Here is a 15,627-nt window from a genome sequence, read left to right as displayed (position 1 = left end):
ATTACTTTCGACATTTTCTTCTTTCATTGCCTAAAAAGTCACCAAAACAAGTTTCTTATTAAATTCTAAAGTATACATTTTTTTTTATTAGATTGAGAAAAATTGAGTATTTAGTTAAATAGTTTACGAAAAAGGTAATTATTGATAGTTTAGTAAAATAATCCACAATATTTCAAAACTTTTTAACGATATTTAGTTTTTTTTTTTCGTTTTCAAGTTAAAATGCTTAGTTATTTAAAAAAAGAATGTCAACAAAAACCTACTTCAGAAATTTCTTTATTATAAAAGAAGCGAAATTAGATACTTTTTAGAAATAATAATGAGCAAAAAAAGAACCAGTTAGCAATTTATCAAAAAATAACTTTCTTTTCGAGGAATGTTACAGTCAGTTAAAAAGAATTATCATTTGCTATTTTGCAGTTACCTACTGTAAGATATATGTTTTCTTATTTTAAATTCGCCCATCAATTTCTCGAGGAAATAAATAGCATAAAAAGATTTTCTTTGAATTGATTTTTTTCTCTCAAGTATCAAATAGAAATATAATCCCCGTTAATTACATTTTTTAACGATAAAAAAATATGGATCTTTTATTGTTTCTTTTCATTAAATATTATAATTTTTGTTCAATACTTTTTAATCTGTAAATTGTGTTATTCTTAATTCTAATTTAACAGTTTTGTGAATTTAAATATTATTTATATCCTTTTTTTAAGAAAAGTAAATTTTTTTCGTAAAATTTTGATTGTTGTTTTACTGTTGATAAAAGGTGAAAAAAAATTTTAATACTCATATTTTGTACTTTTTGTAATTATGTACTAAAAAGGGCTTCACTCAATTATTATAATAATTTGGTGACAATGGGAGTTAATATATTTTTGAGCTTATTATTTATTCATTTCTTTGTTTTATTTCGGGTATTGCATTTAAATACTTTTATAATAAGTACAAAATTATTTTTAATAGATTATTGAGCTGTGCTTAAACCAAAATCAAATCTAATAAATGTGATGCGTTTGGCAATTATCAGCTATTATCTGAAAATGAATAATTATAGCATTATGGATGGATGGATTGTCAATTGAGCAAAATTATTTCATAAAAAATTTATTATCAATACTCAATGTTTGCATATCATTATGAGCCTGAACAAAGCAGCACAAGACAGTCTTTTCGCACATGAAATGTAATAATCAAGGAACACAAACCTCTTTCCATTCTGCTTTATTTTCATAACTGGCATGGTGGATGATCAGTAAGGATGAATAAAACTTAATCTAGTAGTTACGAACAAATATTACAACGGTTATTTCATAACAGAAGGATCATTACTTCAGACAAAGACAAGAGATCGGTCTTCTTAAAAAGAGTACCACATTTTTTGGTAAACTTTAAAATCATGAAATAATGAGTGAATGTTTTGGTCCTATCTATTTTTAAAAACATTTGAAAATGGTAAAAAAAATGTGTCATTGCCATTTTTCTAAGTTATATATTTTATAATTGATCGATTTAGAAATTGAATCATCTTAGACTTCTTACGTACTTCTATTTGTATTTTGCTTGACGTTAAAGTTACTTCACCAACAAAGAGTTCAAATAACAATATTGTATTTAATGGACACAGATTATAATGAAAAAAAAAACTAATGTTTGAATTTGGAGGAGCTTTAGATAGCATGGTGGTGATCCGAAAAATGTTGTAGAACTGTTTGAGAGTAAACTTGTTGTAAATAAGGTTTATAATCTGGCTGTGCGATTCTTTATGGGGAGGCAAATAAGATTTATGTCATCAGGATTGTTTGTTTGGATGCCAGTGAAATAGAGCACGCTTTCCGTATGGTCAGTCTAAGCCCATTAGTTCCATATTCAGCGGATCGTTTAAGAATCTCTGCAACACTAACAGCAATAATGCAGTACGATTAACCGCAACCACGATAGCCTATAATATTTCCTTAATCAAGCACTGGAAAAAAATATATATACTAAAATTTCACGTTTTGACGAAATAGATTCTGGCATCTGCTTCGAACAAAAATTTGTCGAAGTGACTAAATAACTATTGTCATCTCAACAAAGACATGGATTTCGTCCAAATTAAAGAAATAATTCGCCATTCTATTTTCTTCAACAAAAAAAAAAATTAACGCTTAATGTATTTAACTTTTCTAATAATAACTTTATCGTGGGCACCATGTAGGTGGATCAAAACAAAGTCAAAACAATGCAAGAAAGTCTGATAGAACAGAGAGATGAGATAAATTACATTCATGCCCAAACGTGATTCGAACCTGGGATCTTCCTGATACAAGGCCTTGATCACTGAACATGTTGGTCAACTTTATCGTCACCTTATTTTCGATCGTCTATTTTTCTTTTAGTATCGTTATTCTATTTAACAATCTCCCTCAATGCACTATAATAAGGTTTCGCTATGGTCAATTTTTTGCAGTCAGTTTCAGTCCAGGTAATTACTGCCATTTTTTTTGTTGAAAATCTTAATGCCCTCAAAACCACAGAAACCATTTTATTACTTTTCTGAGAGTGTTAACTAGTAAGTTATTTGNAAAAAAAAAAAAAAAAAAAAAAAAAAAAAAAAAACGCTTACTGATGTTTTCATTTGAAAGTCACGTGATTATTCACGAACTAACGTCACTCGTGTCCATCAGCCTCTCCTTTACAATTGCTGTGCTGTGAAAGCCGTCACATTTTTTTTCTTTCGTTTGATTATTCGTAATTACCTCCAACAATTTTAGATGGTAAAAATCTATGCGAGAACAAAGGTAAGTATAATAAATTGTACCCTCATATAGTTTAAAATGTGGCTTAAAAAAACTTTTTTTTATAATATTTTCTAATAATAATAACATAGAATAATTTATATGGTATTCATTGAAACATTGTTAATAGTTAATGGCTCAGAATATTAAAGATTATTTAGTTCAGTAAAAAGGGGTTAGAATGAATTATCGATGTCTGATAATACATAGTAAAATGATGCTTTATAAATGCAAAATAATTTTGTTCTTTCATTTGTTTAATCATGTTAATCTTAGTATTAAGGTATAATTCTACTTATTTACATGTTAAGTGAAAAAAAATGTCAAATAAATTTTTTATGTCGAATAGTTTCAGATTTTAAAAATGTAGAAAAAAGTAAGTTATTTATTTATTTATTCTGGCTTAAATTTAATGCAGGGAATTATCTATAGCATAGCAGTAGCCTTTTAAAAAAATTGTGATCTCAGCAAAACTTTTAATTAATTCCTTAAAAAAATTAAATGAACGAAAAAGAAAGAGAATTAGTAGATTTTATTAACATATTATTTAAATTTCGTTAATGTATGTTATAAAGATATTGAAATCAAAGATATGCATTTATATAGTTTTACTTTAGAGAAACAGGAATTAAATATTATAAATACATATAATAATTTTTCACAATAGAAAAATTCCTATTTACCTAAATAATTGAAATGGTAAGAAATGATATTAAGATTACTGTACATTTAATTACTTAAAAAGCAATAAAAGTGTGTATTAGAATTTCTTTTCATTTTGCATAAAGCTTTGAAAAGAGCATTGGGATAGCCTTGGTGGATGGAAGTGGTACCTTTCCATTCAGCACAAGTGACGTCATAACCAATCAGGGTTCGTTTTTGATTTCATCATCTATGGAGGCTTTTTTGGGCAATTTAAATCTTTAATAATTAAATAAAATACACATTTGGGAGGAAAAAAAACATATTTTCGGATTCAGGTGAGAATTTCCAATAAGTTAGGATTAAAATCAAAAACATTAAGATATGCTGTAATTTTCCATTGAGGAAACATTTTCGTTATATATTTGAGAGTTGGCGTTTTGTCTCAAATCATGTGAAATAAGCTAATAAACGGTTTGCAAAATAAACGAAACACAGCTTAATGATAGCTGACTAGTCAAATAGTGCATGTGTATGTGTGCGCTGTAAGGCATTTCGTCTTATTGTACGAGGTGTTACAACAACTTTTTGAGCCAAAAATAACATTCAAATGCAAATTAAGAATGGGAAAATTATTGTCGAACCTCTGTTTTCATAGAAATTCAAGAGTAACCACTGAATCATGCTCTACAAGAATGTGTTAAAGATTTATTTGATTGCAGATCACATCATGATTTACCTGTCATGCAAATTTCGCAAGTGTTGCAAATCATTTGTCTGGTGTAGCTTCTAATATCCAGTAGTTGTTAAGTTTACCTCAATTTGAAGCATCTGTTATCCTCCATGATAAGCAATGGTACCATTCCAGGTACTCCAGAATGTAGCTTTCGCCTGCATAATGTCTAACACGAATTCTAATATCTTGGTATCATGCACCAAAGCTAAATGCACCAGAAAAATACTATTTTAACCAATATGCATACCAGTTTTTATGTGTATGAGCCTATTGATACAAGCGTCGATTGTTCAGGACAGGGTTTTCCTGCATAGAGGAGTTCTTGCATCAAGCCAGTGGTGCAGGAGACGATGAAAAATGATTAAGCAGTGAGTCCTACACCTGTATCAGTAAACCTGTCAGCTGTCTAGATGAAGCTGCGTACCCGCAGATCAGGTATTTTTCACTTCGCGAACTATTCACGCTCTTTGGTCTATTATTATCAAACTATCTTTCCCTTGTCCTGCTTTACTTCTCGAGACCAGCTATTATGCTACAGAAAATCGTGGTGATTCTTCTTTCGTTCAAGTAAGTTGTAAGTTGTTGAAATACAGGTTTTTTTCGTCGAAGAGATGCATTTACCTCCTTCCAAATGTTCACTACAAGCAGAAAACCATAAATTATTTTCAATATTCTACTACTGTTCTCTATTCATATGGTTTCAGCAGTGGTTGAGAGAGGGCTTCTTTACCAATGCATGTGTGATGAATCTAAAATTTTAATAACTTTGCCTAAAGCACCTCCTCATCACACCTCAGCGCACATCACCCTCAGTGTCGAAGCACAAATTTACAGAAGAAAACAGGGTACGAACAAGCTGGAATAAGAAAAAGAGAAGTTCAACCAATAATACAGAAGAAACTTGTGAATAATATTCAAACAAAGAAACAGGTGTGTGTGTCAATTAGGTTGAGAACCCTATAAGTGTAAAACGTTAAATTAAAATAAATTTCCGAACTTAGGGAAGGAGGAGATACAAGAGAGACAGATTTCCAATGTTTGGGAATCTATTTCAATTTTATTTCTTGAGCACCATATGTTTTTAGCCTACCCTACCCTCAACTTTTTTCTTGTCTTTTCTTCCATGTATGATTATTTCGTATTGGTTCTTTTTCCCTTAATGATTAAACCACTTGTTTGTCTATTATTTTCTCCTGCTATCCTATGTTTTACTCTGAGGATATTTCCTGTGAATAGAACAGAAACAATAATATGTTTGTTGCTATGCCATTATATAAACGTTATTCACGCTGTTTAGCTTCCCTAATACTTTACTTTCATTTGGGCACTTTATTACATAAAAATAATTCTTATTTTTAAGAATTTAAATTTAAATTCTAAATCTCAATGATAGATGTCAAAACTTCGTTTTGTTAAGATGGCGGTAATGCATTAATCTCTAAGCCGAGTTGTCTCTAACATTCTATCATTTTCATTATCTCTTTTTTTCTGTTAATTTATATGCCGTGAATTAATCCTGAAAATATTTTAATTGTAGTTTTCGCTAAGCCAAACATTAACTAACATCAATTGTTTATTAATACCGATGTAAAGAGGTTTATTCAAAATGTCATACTCATTATTTATGCTTTTTTTGCCATAAACGATTTTGATCTACATAAATGAAGAAATGTTCTTATTCAATTTTTCCATTCATTGGAAATGGAAAGCTATACAATTAAAAAATTTGTGACGAAATAAGAAAACATTAAAAAATAATAGCAGAAATATTTTAGTATTCAATAGAATATTTTTTTTTCATTAAAAAATTCCTAAGACCTCTGATTAATAAATGTATTTATGTCGAATAAAAAATTCAATATCTCTTAAAATAGAAAATAAAAGAAATTTGTTTTATAAAAAATTAACGTACTTAATATTTAAAAAAAAATAAACAAGTATATAAATCAGTTTCAGTAAAAATTATTTTTTTTTTAAACGGTAAAAGGCTCGAAAATTAATTTATGTTTTAAGATAAATGTATCTTTGACATTGCCTGCCTCCCCTTTTTTGGCATTAGTATAATTACAACTTCAGCGAATTAGAGCTTTCCATTTCAATGATTTTTCGATTTCGATTCATATGAAAAAAACTCGTTTCCATAGTGACGTATAAAATGGGAAAGTTCTGCATGATTTTTCTCAGAGAGTTTGATGGTGTTCTTTATCATTTAGAAATTAGTGTTCCTAATTGAACTCAGAGCGGGGAATAATCATTTTCTAGTTTAAGTTTTAAGAAATTCTTTCGCAGTTTTGCAAATATGTTTTTTTAGTCTTGAGCAACAACCTTCTTCAGTTGTATTCTGATTTATGTTTTCTTAAGCATCTGATTGCATTTTAAGACATGATGAACGCTCAAAATAATGCAAGTTAAAAAAAATACTTTTGAGTTTAATGTAATTTAGCTATACGTAAAATTGTTGCTTCTTTTACTAAATATTCTAAATTAGGAAATAGTACATTCACTGTGCAAATATATTCTTTAACATAAGCCATTAAAGAGAGAAATTGGTTGACTTAAATTTTCCTGCCATTTATTTTGTTCCATTTCCTAATGCCAGAATGTACAATACAGAATTCATTCACATTCTTCACTTTTAAACGGCTTCAGCTATAAACATACAAATTGTATTGCTTATATAGATCTAAAAAGGTGGCGATGAGGTTCAAGACAATACCATGATTAGAATTTATCATTTATATCATGAAAATAGTATGGGCCAGAAGAAAAAAAATGAAATGCAGAATTGAAGAGCGCAAATGACATCTAATAGGCAACTTGGAGAAGTACAAGTAATAAAACTATATGAAACAGAAAGGAAACAATGAAATGCGTATTTGTTTGTTCTTGTTTTATTGTCTCATAAAAAATTGTAGTAGAAAAGAATAATAAAAGTTAAAAAAATTGTAAAATAAATAATATTAGTTAAAAAAAAATATATTCGTAAGAGCTGACGACGAGTTTATATATATATATGGGTTATCAAATATTTTAGAAATATGCATAAAATTTCAATATTGATTTCATGAAATAAAATTTTGGCTTTACCATTCAAAATTATACTCTTTATTAAAATTTTTTATACTATACAATTCAAAGTTTTTCATCCATTTAAAAAAAAGTAATAAGCAATTGTAATTTTTTTATGGCAATATTTTTGGATAAGCGAATTAATTCTTTAACTTGAATGGGTTTCCGAGATGAGGCGAAAAGAGCAAAACTTAAAATTAACATTAAGTGGTCAAAACTTTAAAATGATTTCCTAACCACGCATTTTAGACCACATTTTCTTGATTGCGGATACTCTCCATATCTTGAGGGTAACCGAAAGGAATCAAAGCTCGTCGAATAAAAAACTGATGTGTTTATTCAGATAAAATGTGCTGTCTTGTCTGATTCTATAGCTTTAAATATTGTCTGGCCTATTTAATTAGTATTTTTAAGGTCATAAGCTCAAATTATTAAAATTGAATCTTAGTACGTGAAAACCCGATCATTGGATCCAAAGTTATTCGGTGTACTTAATTTTTTTGCGCAATGTATTACAGTACAAATATTTTTTTTTCTTTAAATATGGCATTCTTTCAATGTTTCAAAAATATATGTCAGTCTTCTTGCAATATTCATTCAAAACGCTGCTTATTTTTTTACTTATTTGCCTTTTATATCGATATCTTTTGCATGCAATTAGATAAATTAATTTTTTAATTTTGTATAACCAAATAACTGTTGTTATTTTATCATTCTTGAATAACCACTTTAAGAGCTATGTAATTAATTTAAATGAATCTTATGATTTATTCAACTTTAAAAAAATTAAATAATCCGATTAAACTAATTAGACCATCGAATGCTTTTAAGGATTTATTGTTTAAATATCAAATAGGGAAATTAGAGACATAAAATCATTATGATGTATAACTAAGTTTTTTTTCCGTACTTTTTCTCAAATATGTTACACAAATACATATTAGATTTAAATGTATTATTAATTTTTATATTTTTGTTGATTAATCAAGCAAAAAACTGATTTTAAATTATGTAAATACTTTAATTTAAAGGATATTATTTTTCTATAAAAATTTATTTATTCATAAAGTATCGTTCATCTATATAAATATACCAGGATATTAATGCGTATGTATGAATCTTTTGCAAATATGCAATTTTCTACCGATCCGCACTAAAATTGGTATAAATACGTTCGAATATATTATGAAATGTCTATTTAAACACTCACTCCGACTTATATATATATTATGGAGATGCCCGCTATATGCATAATTTTCTTTTTTATGTTAAACTTAAACTTTCTTATTGAAAGTTTGTACCAGTAGGATAATATAATATCAAAGCTTGTTGACACAGTAATATATATACTTCTCAATTTAAATGCTTATAAAAATTCAAAGAAAAGATGTAAAGCAAGTAATCCTTATATATTGCTACAATATTTGGAGCTAGCTTGAAAAGCGCTGTCATCGTAAAATTGGCTTTACCGTAATGGGAGAATTATGCGCAACATTCCAAATATAGTCCTTGAAACTGAAGCATCTATTTAATAAAGTAGACTTTCAAATGCAAAGCTATTGAAATATCATAAATAAAAAGAAGGGCATAGGGAGAGATTTAGTATTTTATTTAGATATTGTAAAATTGTTGATTTTTCACTTTCTTTCCTGTAGTACGTAAATACGTTTCGTTTCTGTAGTATAATAAAAGAGAAAAACTTTTTTTCAAAATTTAGTAAGTTATTTTCACGATTTTTTTTCTTTTTTTCATTTCTTAGATTTGGTAAACATGATCTCAATTATTAAATTCGGAAAATGGTATACTCATCAGCTGATAATTTTGTGTATAAAGTATTTCATAAGCAATTTAGATGTATCAATTTATTTTGCTCATAATACAATTAATTGCTTGTAAAAAAGAAATATGCTTGCAAATAGCAATTTATGATAGTAAAAGAATACTTTCTTTTAAAATCAATAGTAATCGACAAAGTTTGAATTTTAAAATATACAATTATTTGTATAATTAGCTTAAGGCAATTTCAGATGAAAACATTTCAAAATTTTAAGAAAATCTGTCTGATTCCAGAAACAAAAATTCAAAAATACAAATTCTTTTGAACTAGCTGATATCCCTACGAGAGGCAACAAAAAAAATTCTCAAAAATGAAAAGCAAATGCCAACACTATTTATAGTACAAAAATAACTCAGATACTTTTTATTTAATATTATATTTTGTCCTATCCGATAGCTTTGCGTTATTAGATTTTATTTATAACTATCGTTGGACAGCCGACCTAATTACGAGTATGAATGTTTAACTCCGTGGCCTTGTAATTTAGAATCCAATCCAGAAGACAGAGGAACTCCAGCAAAAATCATTGGGGCAAACTAGCCTCCCTACCTACTATTTGATGGAACTAATCTGCATTTGATTTACATGGAGAGATATATCATAAAAACCTTCCATGTTTATTCCAAAAAAAAGGGGATTCCAACCCATGATCCATTTACCACTAATGATAATTTACGTCAGCACTGTGGTTAGAAGGAGCAAGGAGCATAATTCGATTCTACCAGCCGAAGCTGGAATGGAACCTGGATCACCTCATCCGAAGGCGAAGACTCCGTCCCCAGAGCCATGACGGCTTCGCGCGATTAGATTTTGTTCCATTTCATAACCTTCATTGCGCAGTGAACCTAATTTTTGGTTTACAGCTACAAATATTTAACTGTTGGATCGAGTACAGGAAGAAATTTACCTTCATCGTGGACGTTTCGATTAAACTAACCCGCACTTGCGTTACAAGGAGAGAAAAACTACAGAAACATCCCGCGATTAGCCCGATTTCAAGGAGACTCTAACTCATGATCCGTCTACCATTGAAGATATTTTTACGTCAGCACTGTGGTCGGTGCGAACCGGGTGCGGAATTCAGATCAACCAGCCATCGTTGGGAATTAAACCCGATTCATATCGTTGGAAGGAAAACTCTCTATCCCCTGAGTCATCAAAGCACCAGGTGCTATTAGATTGAGCAATATACGTTTTTAGTACTATATTCCATCAAAATAAAGAACAATACTCAGTTTCATTTGCATGAATCTGTTGCTTGAGGAAAACTCCTGGTATATAATATTTAGCTCAATCAAGCGGTTTTCTATAGTACTTATTTCTTTTAACATTGCAGTAGAAATCTCTTTAAACAGCATCTTTCTTATAAGTACACTATATTGTATCAGTTTTAATCGATAACAAATATACCAATTTTTTTCCTTGTACCTATATTTTTATCTTTGTTGTACTCATTAATACTACAGCAATTGTCATAATATCAGTAGTGCCTATTACAAGTATTAATTAAGCATCACTTGCGTTAATAACAGTATCACGATTTTTCTAAGTGAATTAGTACTATTTTTCCTTTAATCTTGATTTTCAGTCAGCAATTTATGTTTTTTAATACAAATTACTTTGACTTTAAATTATTTACTTTTTCATAAACCACTTTTTAAAGCATAATTATAGAACAACACAACAACATCCGTTTACAGAGTGCCTTAGAAATGCGAATTTGCTAACGTTCTCCGCTCTTGCTACCACGATTAGTGTAATCTAGGAGGCTCCGTCCCCTGCTCGCTGACGCTCGCCATCCCCCGAGAATTGCTACGCAATCCTATGTAGTTCACGCCGTGAACCATATCTCGCTACGCTCGCTCGCCAATGAACACAATGTTCTAGCACAAAGACATAATATATTATCATCAAAGACATAGTATTTTATCATCAAAGACATAGTATTGTACTTATGTAGAAGAATTCTACCAATGTTCTTATTGGCTTTTAAAAAAGTATATTAGCTATTTAGATTGTACATGGTGAAAAAATCAAAACATTAGCTAAATAAGAAACATATTAGCAAAATAAATTATCAAATATTGCTTCACTAATATTCTGCATTTTAAAGCGTGAAAATTCAATGCATAAATAAACGCGAAATATAAAAAAATTCAATGCATTCAATACAAACACTTAAACGTTTTTTAGACGTTTAGGTAGCTCCCAGTAGAAAAATATCAATTCAACAGCGGCCTTTTAAAGCATTCTCACTTCAATTAATTAATTAATTCCTAATTGAGTTTAAATTAAATATTGTCATGTTTTTAGTGCATGAATCTGAATTGAACAACCTGATAATGCTCACTCTGGTTATTGTTATCTGGTTGCTCACTACGTGCTCTTGCGCGCCGAATCCAATCAATTAAAAATGAAAACTGTTGCCAGCGCGAGAAAAGAAATATCATCGGTTTTATTGATACATACATACATACGTACGTATTAGCGTTTTATATAATATAGATGATTTCTGTGTATTAATTCGTGTAAATGATTCCAGATATAAAATGAAAGAGGGTTAAAATCATAAAATTGATATTAAGCAATTGAAACCTTTTACTTCAATCTTGTGGTCATATTTTTTAGGAAAAGGCTGTCCTCCTAAATACAAATAATTCTTTTTTTGAGAAATTGTATATATTGCTCAAATTACAATTGGACAATTGTTATGGAGTCAGAAATACAGTTACGAAAAAAGTGTCATAATCCGCGTTTATGTATAGGACTATAAAAATACAAATCTTATTTCGTAAATCTGAAAGCTCGTATATTGGCATTTAAAGTGTGTGTAATACCCGCCTAAAAACAGATGCATCCAGAATGCAATAATGCTAAGCAGTATATTGTTAAGTAGCAAATGTGATTTCACTATTTCTTGTTCGTGTTAAAAAAAGTGTTGTGTAGATGTCATAACACGTAACTCTTCGATTACTTAGAAGTGTTTTATCAACAACAGCAATGGATTTATAGGAGATCATAACGTTTACTTTTTCAGAGACTGATTAGATCTAATATTGATGTACTACATCCTTCACAAAATTGCAATTGGCTGTCTAGTGCTCATCACAAAACAGCAAACATTTAACTATAAATATGTGCATTAAACTTATCTTCTGCTAAAATAGTACTATCAGGTATTGTTCGGTTACGGAGGCACCCATCTTGACTATAATTTTACATTTATTTTAAATGCTCAAATGCTAACTAGATAATTGGTTCCGCGCATATGGTGGTGCTCTCTTCTTATATAAATTTATAGCCATGAATAGGTCGCTACTATCACTATCTTACGACTTTTGCTTAATTTTTTTTATTTGGATTATAATTGGTTTTATTTTTTTGTGCACGATAATTTTGTGAACAATTAAATTTGCTCCTTGACATTCTGACCATCAAAGGTTGTCCAGATTTTTGACAGTTATTTATTTCCTTTGAGATCTTATATTGAGATGAATTATCTTTCTTTTTTTTATGCAAAAAGTGAAATATAATTGTTTTTTGATATATATACAAAGATATTTTCATATTGATAAATATAATTGCATTAATAAATATTATAATTAGTGTTATAACTTAAATACAATATAAAATACCTTAATGTTTATTGAATAATAATTTTGTTAAAACATAAAGTTCTTTATAAAGTTTAATTTAAAATAAATTTCATCAATTTGTTCAATTATGGTTTTTGATCATAATTTTTTAATTATTTGCCTTAACATTAATTTTGTTACTGAAAATCTGAAGTAATTCAGTGCGCAAATTCTTTTGTCTCTATTTTTTTTAAGTTCCTATCTTCTCTGACAAAGTAATAAAAATATAAAGAAAAAAAAATGAAGAAAAAAAAACGATGAATTTCCCTTAGATTCCTTCAAATCTCAGGCTTTTCATATCGAGCTTTACTGATTAACTTATAACCTAGGATAAAAAAGCAAAATAAGCTTTCAGACATTTCTCTTAAATTTATTCTTGCTACATCAAATACCTTTCCAAGTGGATTAGAAAGTTTAACTTTTTTTTAAAGAAGCCCTTCTATTTTTGAATGAAACAATTTCTATTGTGGAATTTTACTTTGTTTCATATATATATATAGATTGAATTTTTTTTTCATAAAATATATATTTTTCACATATTTTTCAATTAATTTCTTTGTAATACTATTTCAGAATTACATAAAAAAATTTATAAAAAATGAATTTGAACTAATGTATTTTCTAAGCATTTCCATGTGGTTCACTTTTATTTTAATTTGAGCTTTTCTGTGTTCTGTGTGTCGATGAGCTTTTCTGTGTGTTATAATCAAAATGAAAAAGGTTAAAGCTAGTTAAATGTTTTTTTAAAAAATGCATTTATGTTTCCTAATGAAGTACGTTTTCTGATGCAGTACTTTTAGCACTTTATCTGGTACAGATACTTACTTTATCTGATATAGCACTCACTGCCCACGAGAAAATAAAACAAAATTTTATTACATTGACAAAATTTAAAATTTCGATTCACGCTATCTGTATGCATTAATCATTGTTTCTCGGTAAAATATCAACATTTTTATCAACTAAACAAAACAAATTTTTGTTAATTAAGTGATTTGTTCAGCAAAAGGAATTTTGTTAATGAAATACGTTTATATCAGGCAAAAAAGTTCAACAGGATCTCCCATTTACAATGGGTTAAAAGTCAGGCAAATTCCTCATTTTTACTCACGACAACAAGTCTTTCACATTTGATTAAACTACCAATGAGAATAATTTTTGGCAGAAAGTAGTTTGATGCAAAATAAATTTCAATTCGTGTTGAATTTACTCACGCAACCATTTTTGTTTCTCACAAATGTGATGAAAAATAATAATTGAGGTAAATATTGGTGATTTTATAACAGCTCATTATTTTTTAGTTCAATTTTAACAAAGAACAGTGAGTACATAAAATAAATCTTTGAAAAATGATCAATATTCAGTATAAAATTTATCTACTATTTTATATATTCAGTATAAGAGATAATCTACAATTTTTCTGAATTTCCGTTGCAACGAAAGGTGTATCATTATTGTTTACAGTGTAAAGGGAGAAAAAAATTTACAAATACAAAGAGCCCTTTGAACATGTAAAACTCAATTTCCGCGGTTGCATTTTTGTAGGCTTCTGAGCAGCTCTCGAGTCTTTTATTGCAAGCTTAACAGTTTATATTCACGAACTTTCTATAAAATATTAAAAAAAAATGTTGAATCTTTTTTATTGTGCATATATGTGTATGAAAGAAATTGTATTTGAATGAATATATGTATGAATTCGCGTATGAATGAACATATGTATAAATTTCTATTTTCAAGCTTTTAATTCTTTTAGTTTTTGCACAGCATATCAAAATGTAACATAAAGTAGAACTCTCGAAATAGGTTTCTTAACACAAAAATATATTTTTTTAATAAAAGAAGCTGCATTATTAGATGATTTCATTTTACATAGGATTTAATGTGAAATATTTTCTAGTAAAGTAGTTCTTTCGAACTATAAAAAGTTTTATCTTAGTATGAAAATCCGATTATTAGATAAAAAGCTGTCACGTGCTAAAAAAATATTAAAAAGATATTAAAAAATATCAAGTTAGTTCATTTTCTTTACATTCAAGCTTCTTTATTGCTTTATTTACGTTTAGATTTACAATGCAACTGAAATTAAAATTTCTGCGCATGTCCAAAAAATATCCCTCCCGGATGCAATTTGTATAAATCACATTTAAATTCTAAGCAAGCGTTGATATCATTTCTGACAGTTCATCTGTTGCACATTGAAATGTTAATATGCTTAATTAAACTAAGGTCTTTGCTTTTCCATTTCGTCTCTCTGTCCTTTTCCAAAAGAAATGACTTTAATTTATCTTTACTAAGCAAATAAGGAAGGGAAAAAATACCAAAAGGAAACTACCTGGAGAGTAAAAGGCGATTAATTTGCCTTTTAAATTACTTTTATTGTTAGAACAGAATACAAATTTGTCATGTCGTTCAAGTGATTACTTTTTCGATGCTATTTCTATTAAAGCTGAATTAAAACATTTAATAAAGTTCATGCTATAAATAAAATCAATTATCTTTTAAAGTAACCGAAAAATGATGTTTCTTTTCCGTTTAACTTGGTAATGATTTATAATATTTTCAAGTTTATCATTCTAGACAAGTATTGTGATCAGGAATTTAGTTAAATATATTTTAATATGCTTCGTTTTCTTCAAATTTATAGAACAGCATTCAATAAAAAAACTTAAATGATTTAAGTTTTTCATATGTTCTTAAATTTCACCAGTTTCCATTATTATTGTTATTCAGTATTTTTACAGTAATTTAAGAATTGTTTAATAGCGTTATTTAAAGTAAAATAATTTTATTTTTTAAAGTTGCATTGGACATTAATTTAGTATCATTAATTTAGCATTTTAATAAATTTGCAGTAAATTACTTCATTACCGCATATTAGTTTATATTAAATTTTTATTGCAGAAACCAAAAGTATTTCTATAAAAAGTA

The sequence above is a fragment of the Parasteatoda tepidariorum genome, chromosome 7, assembly GCF_043381705.1.
Source record: "Parasteatoda tepidariorum isolate YZ-2023 chromosome 7, CAS_Ptep_4.0, whole genome shotgun sequence".
Lineage (NCBI taxonomy): Eukaryota > Metazoa > Arthropoda > Arachnida > Araneae > Theridiidae > Parasteatoda > Parasteatoda tepidariorum.
The sequence above is the reverse complement of the archived record's forward strand: the minus strand, read 5'-3'. Positions refer to the sequence as shown.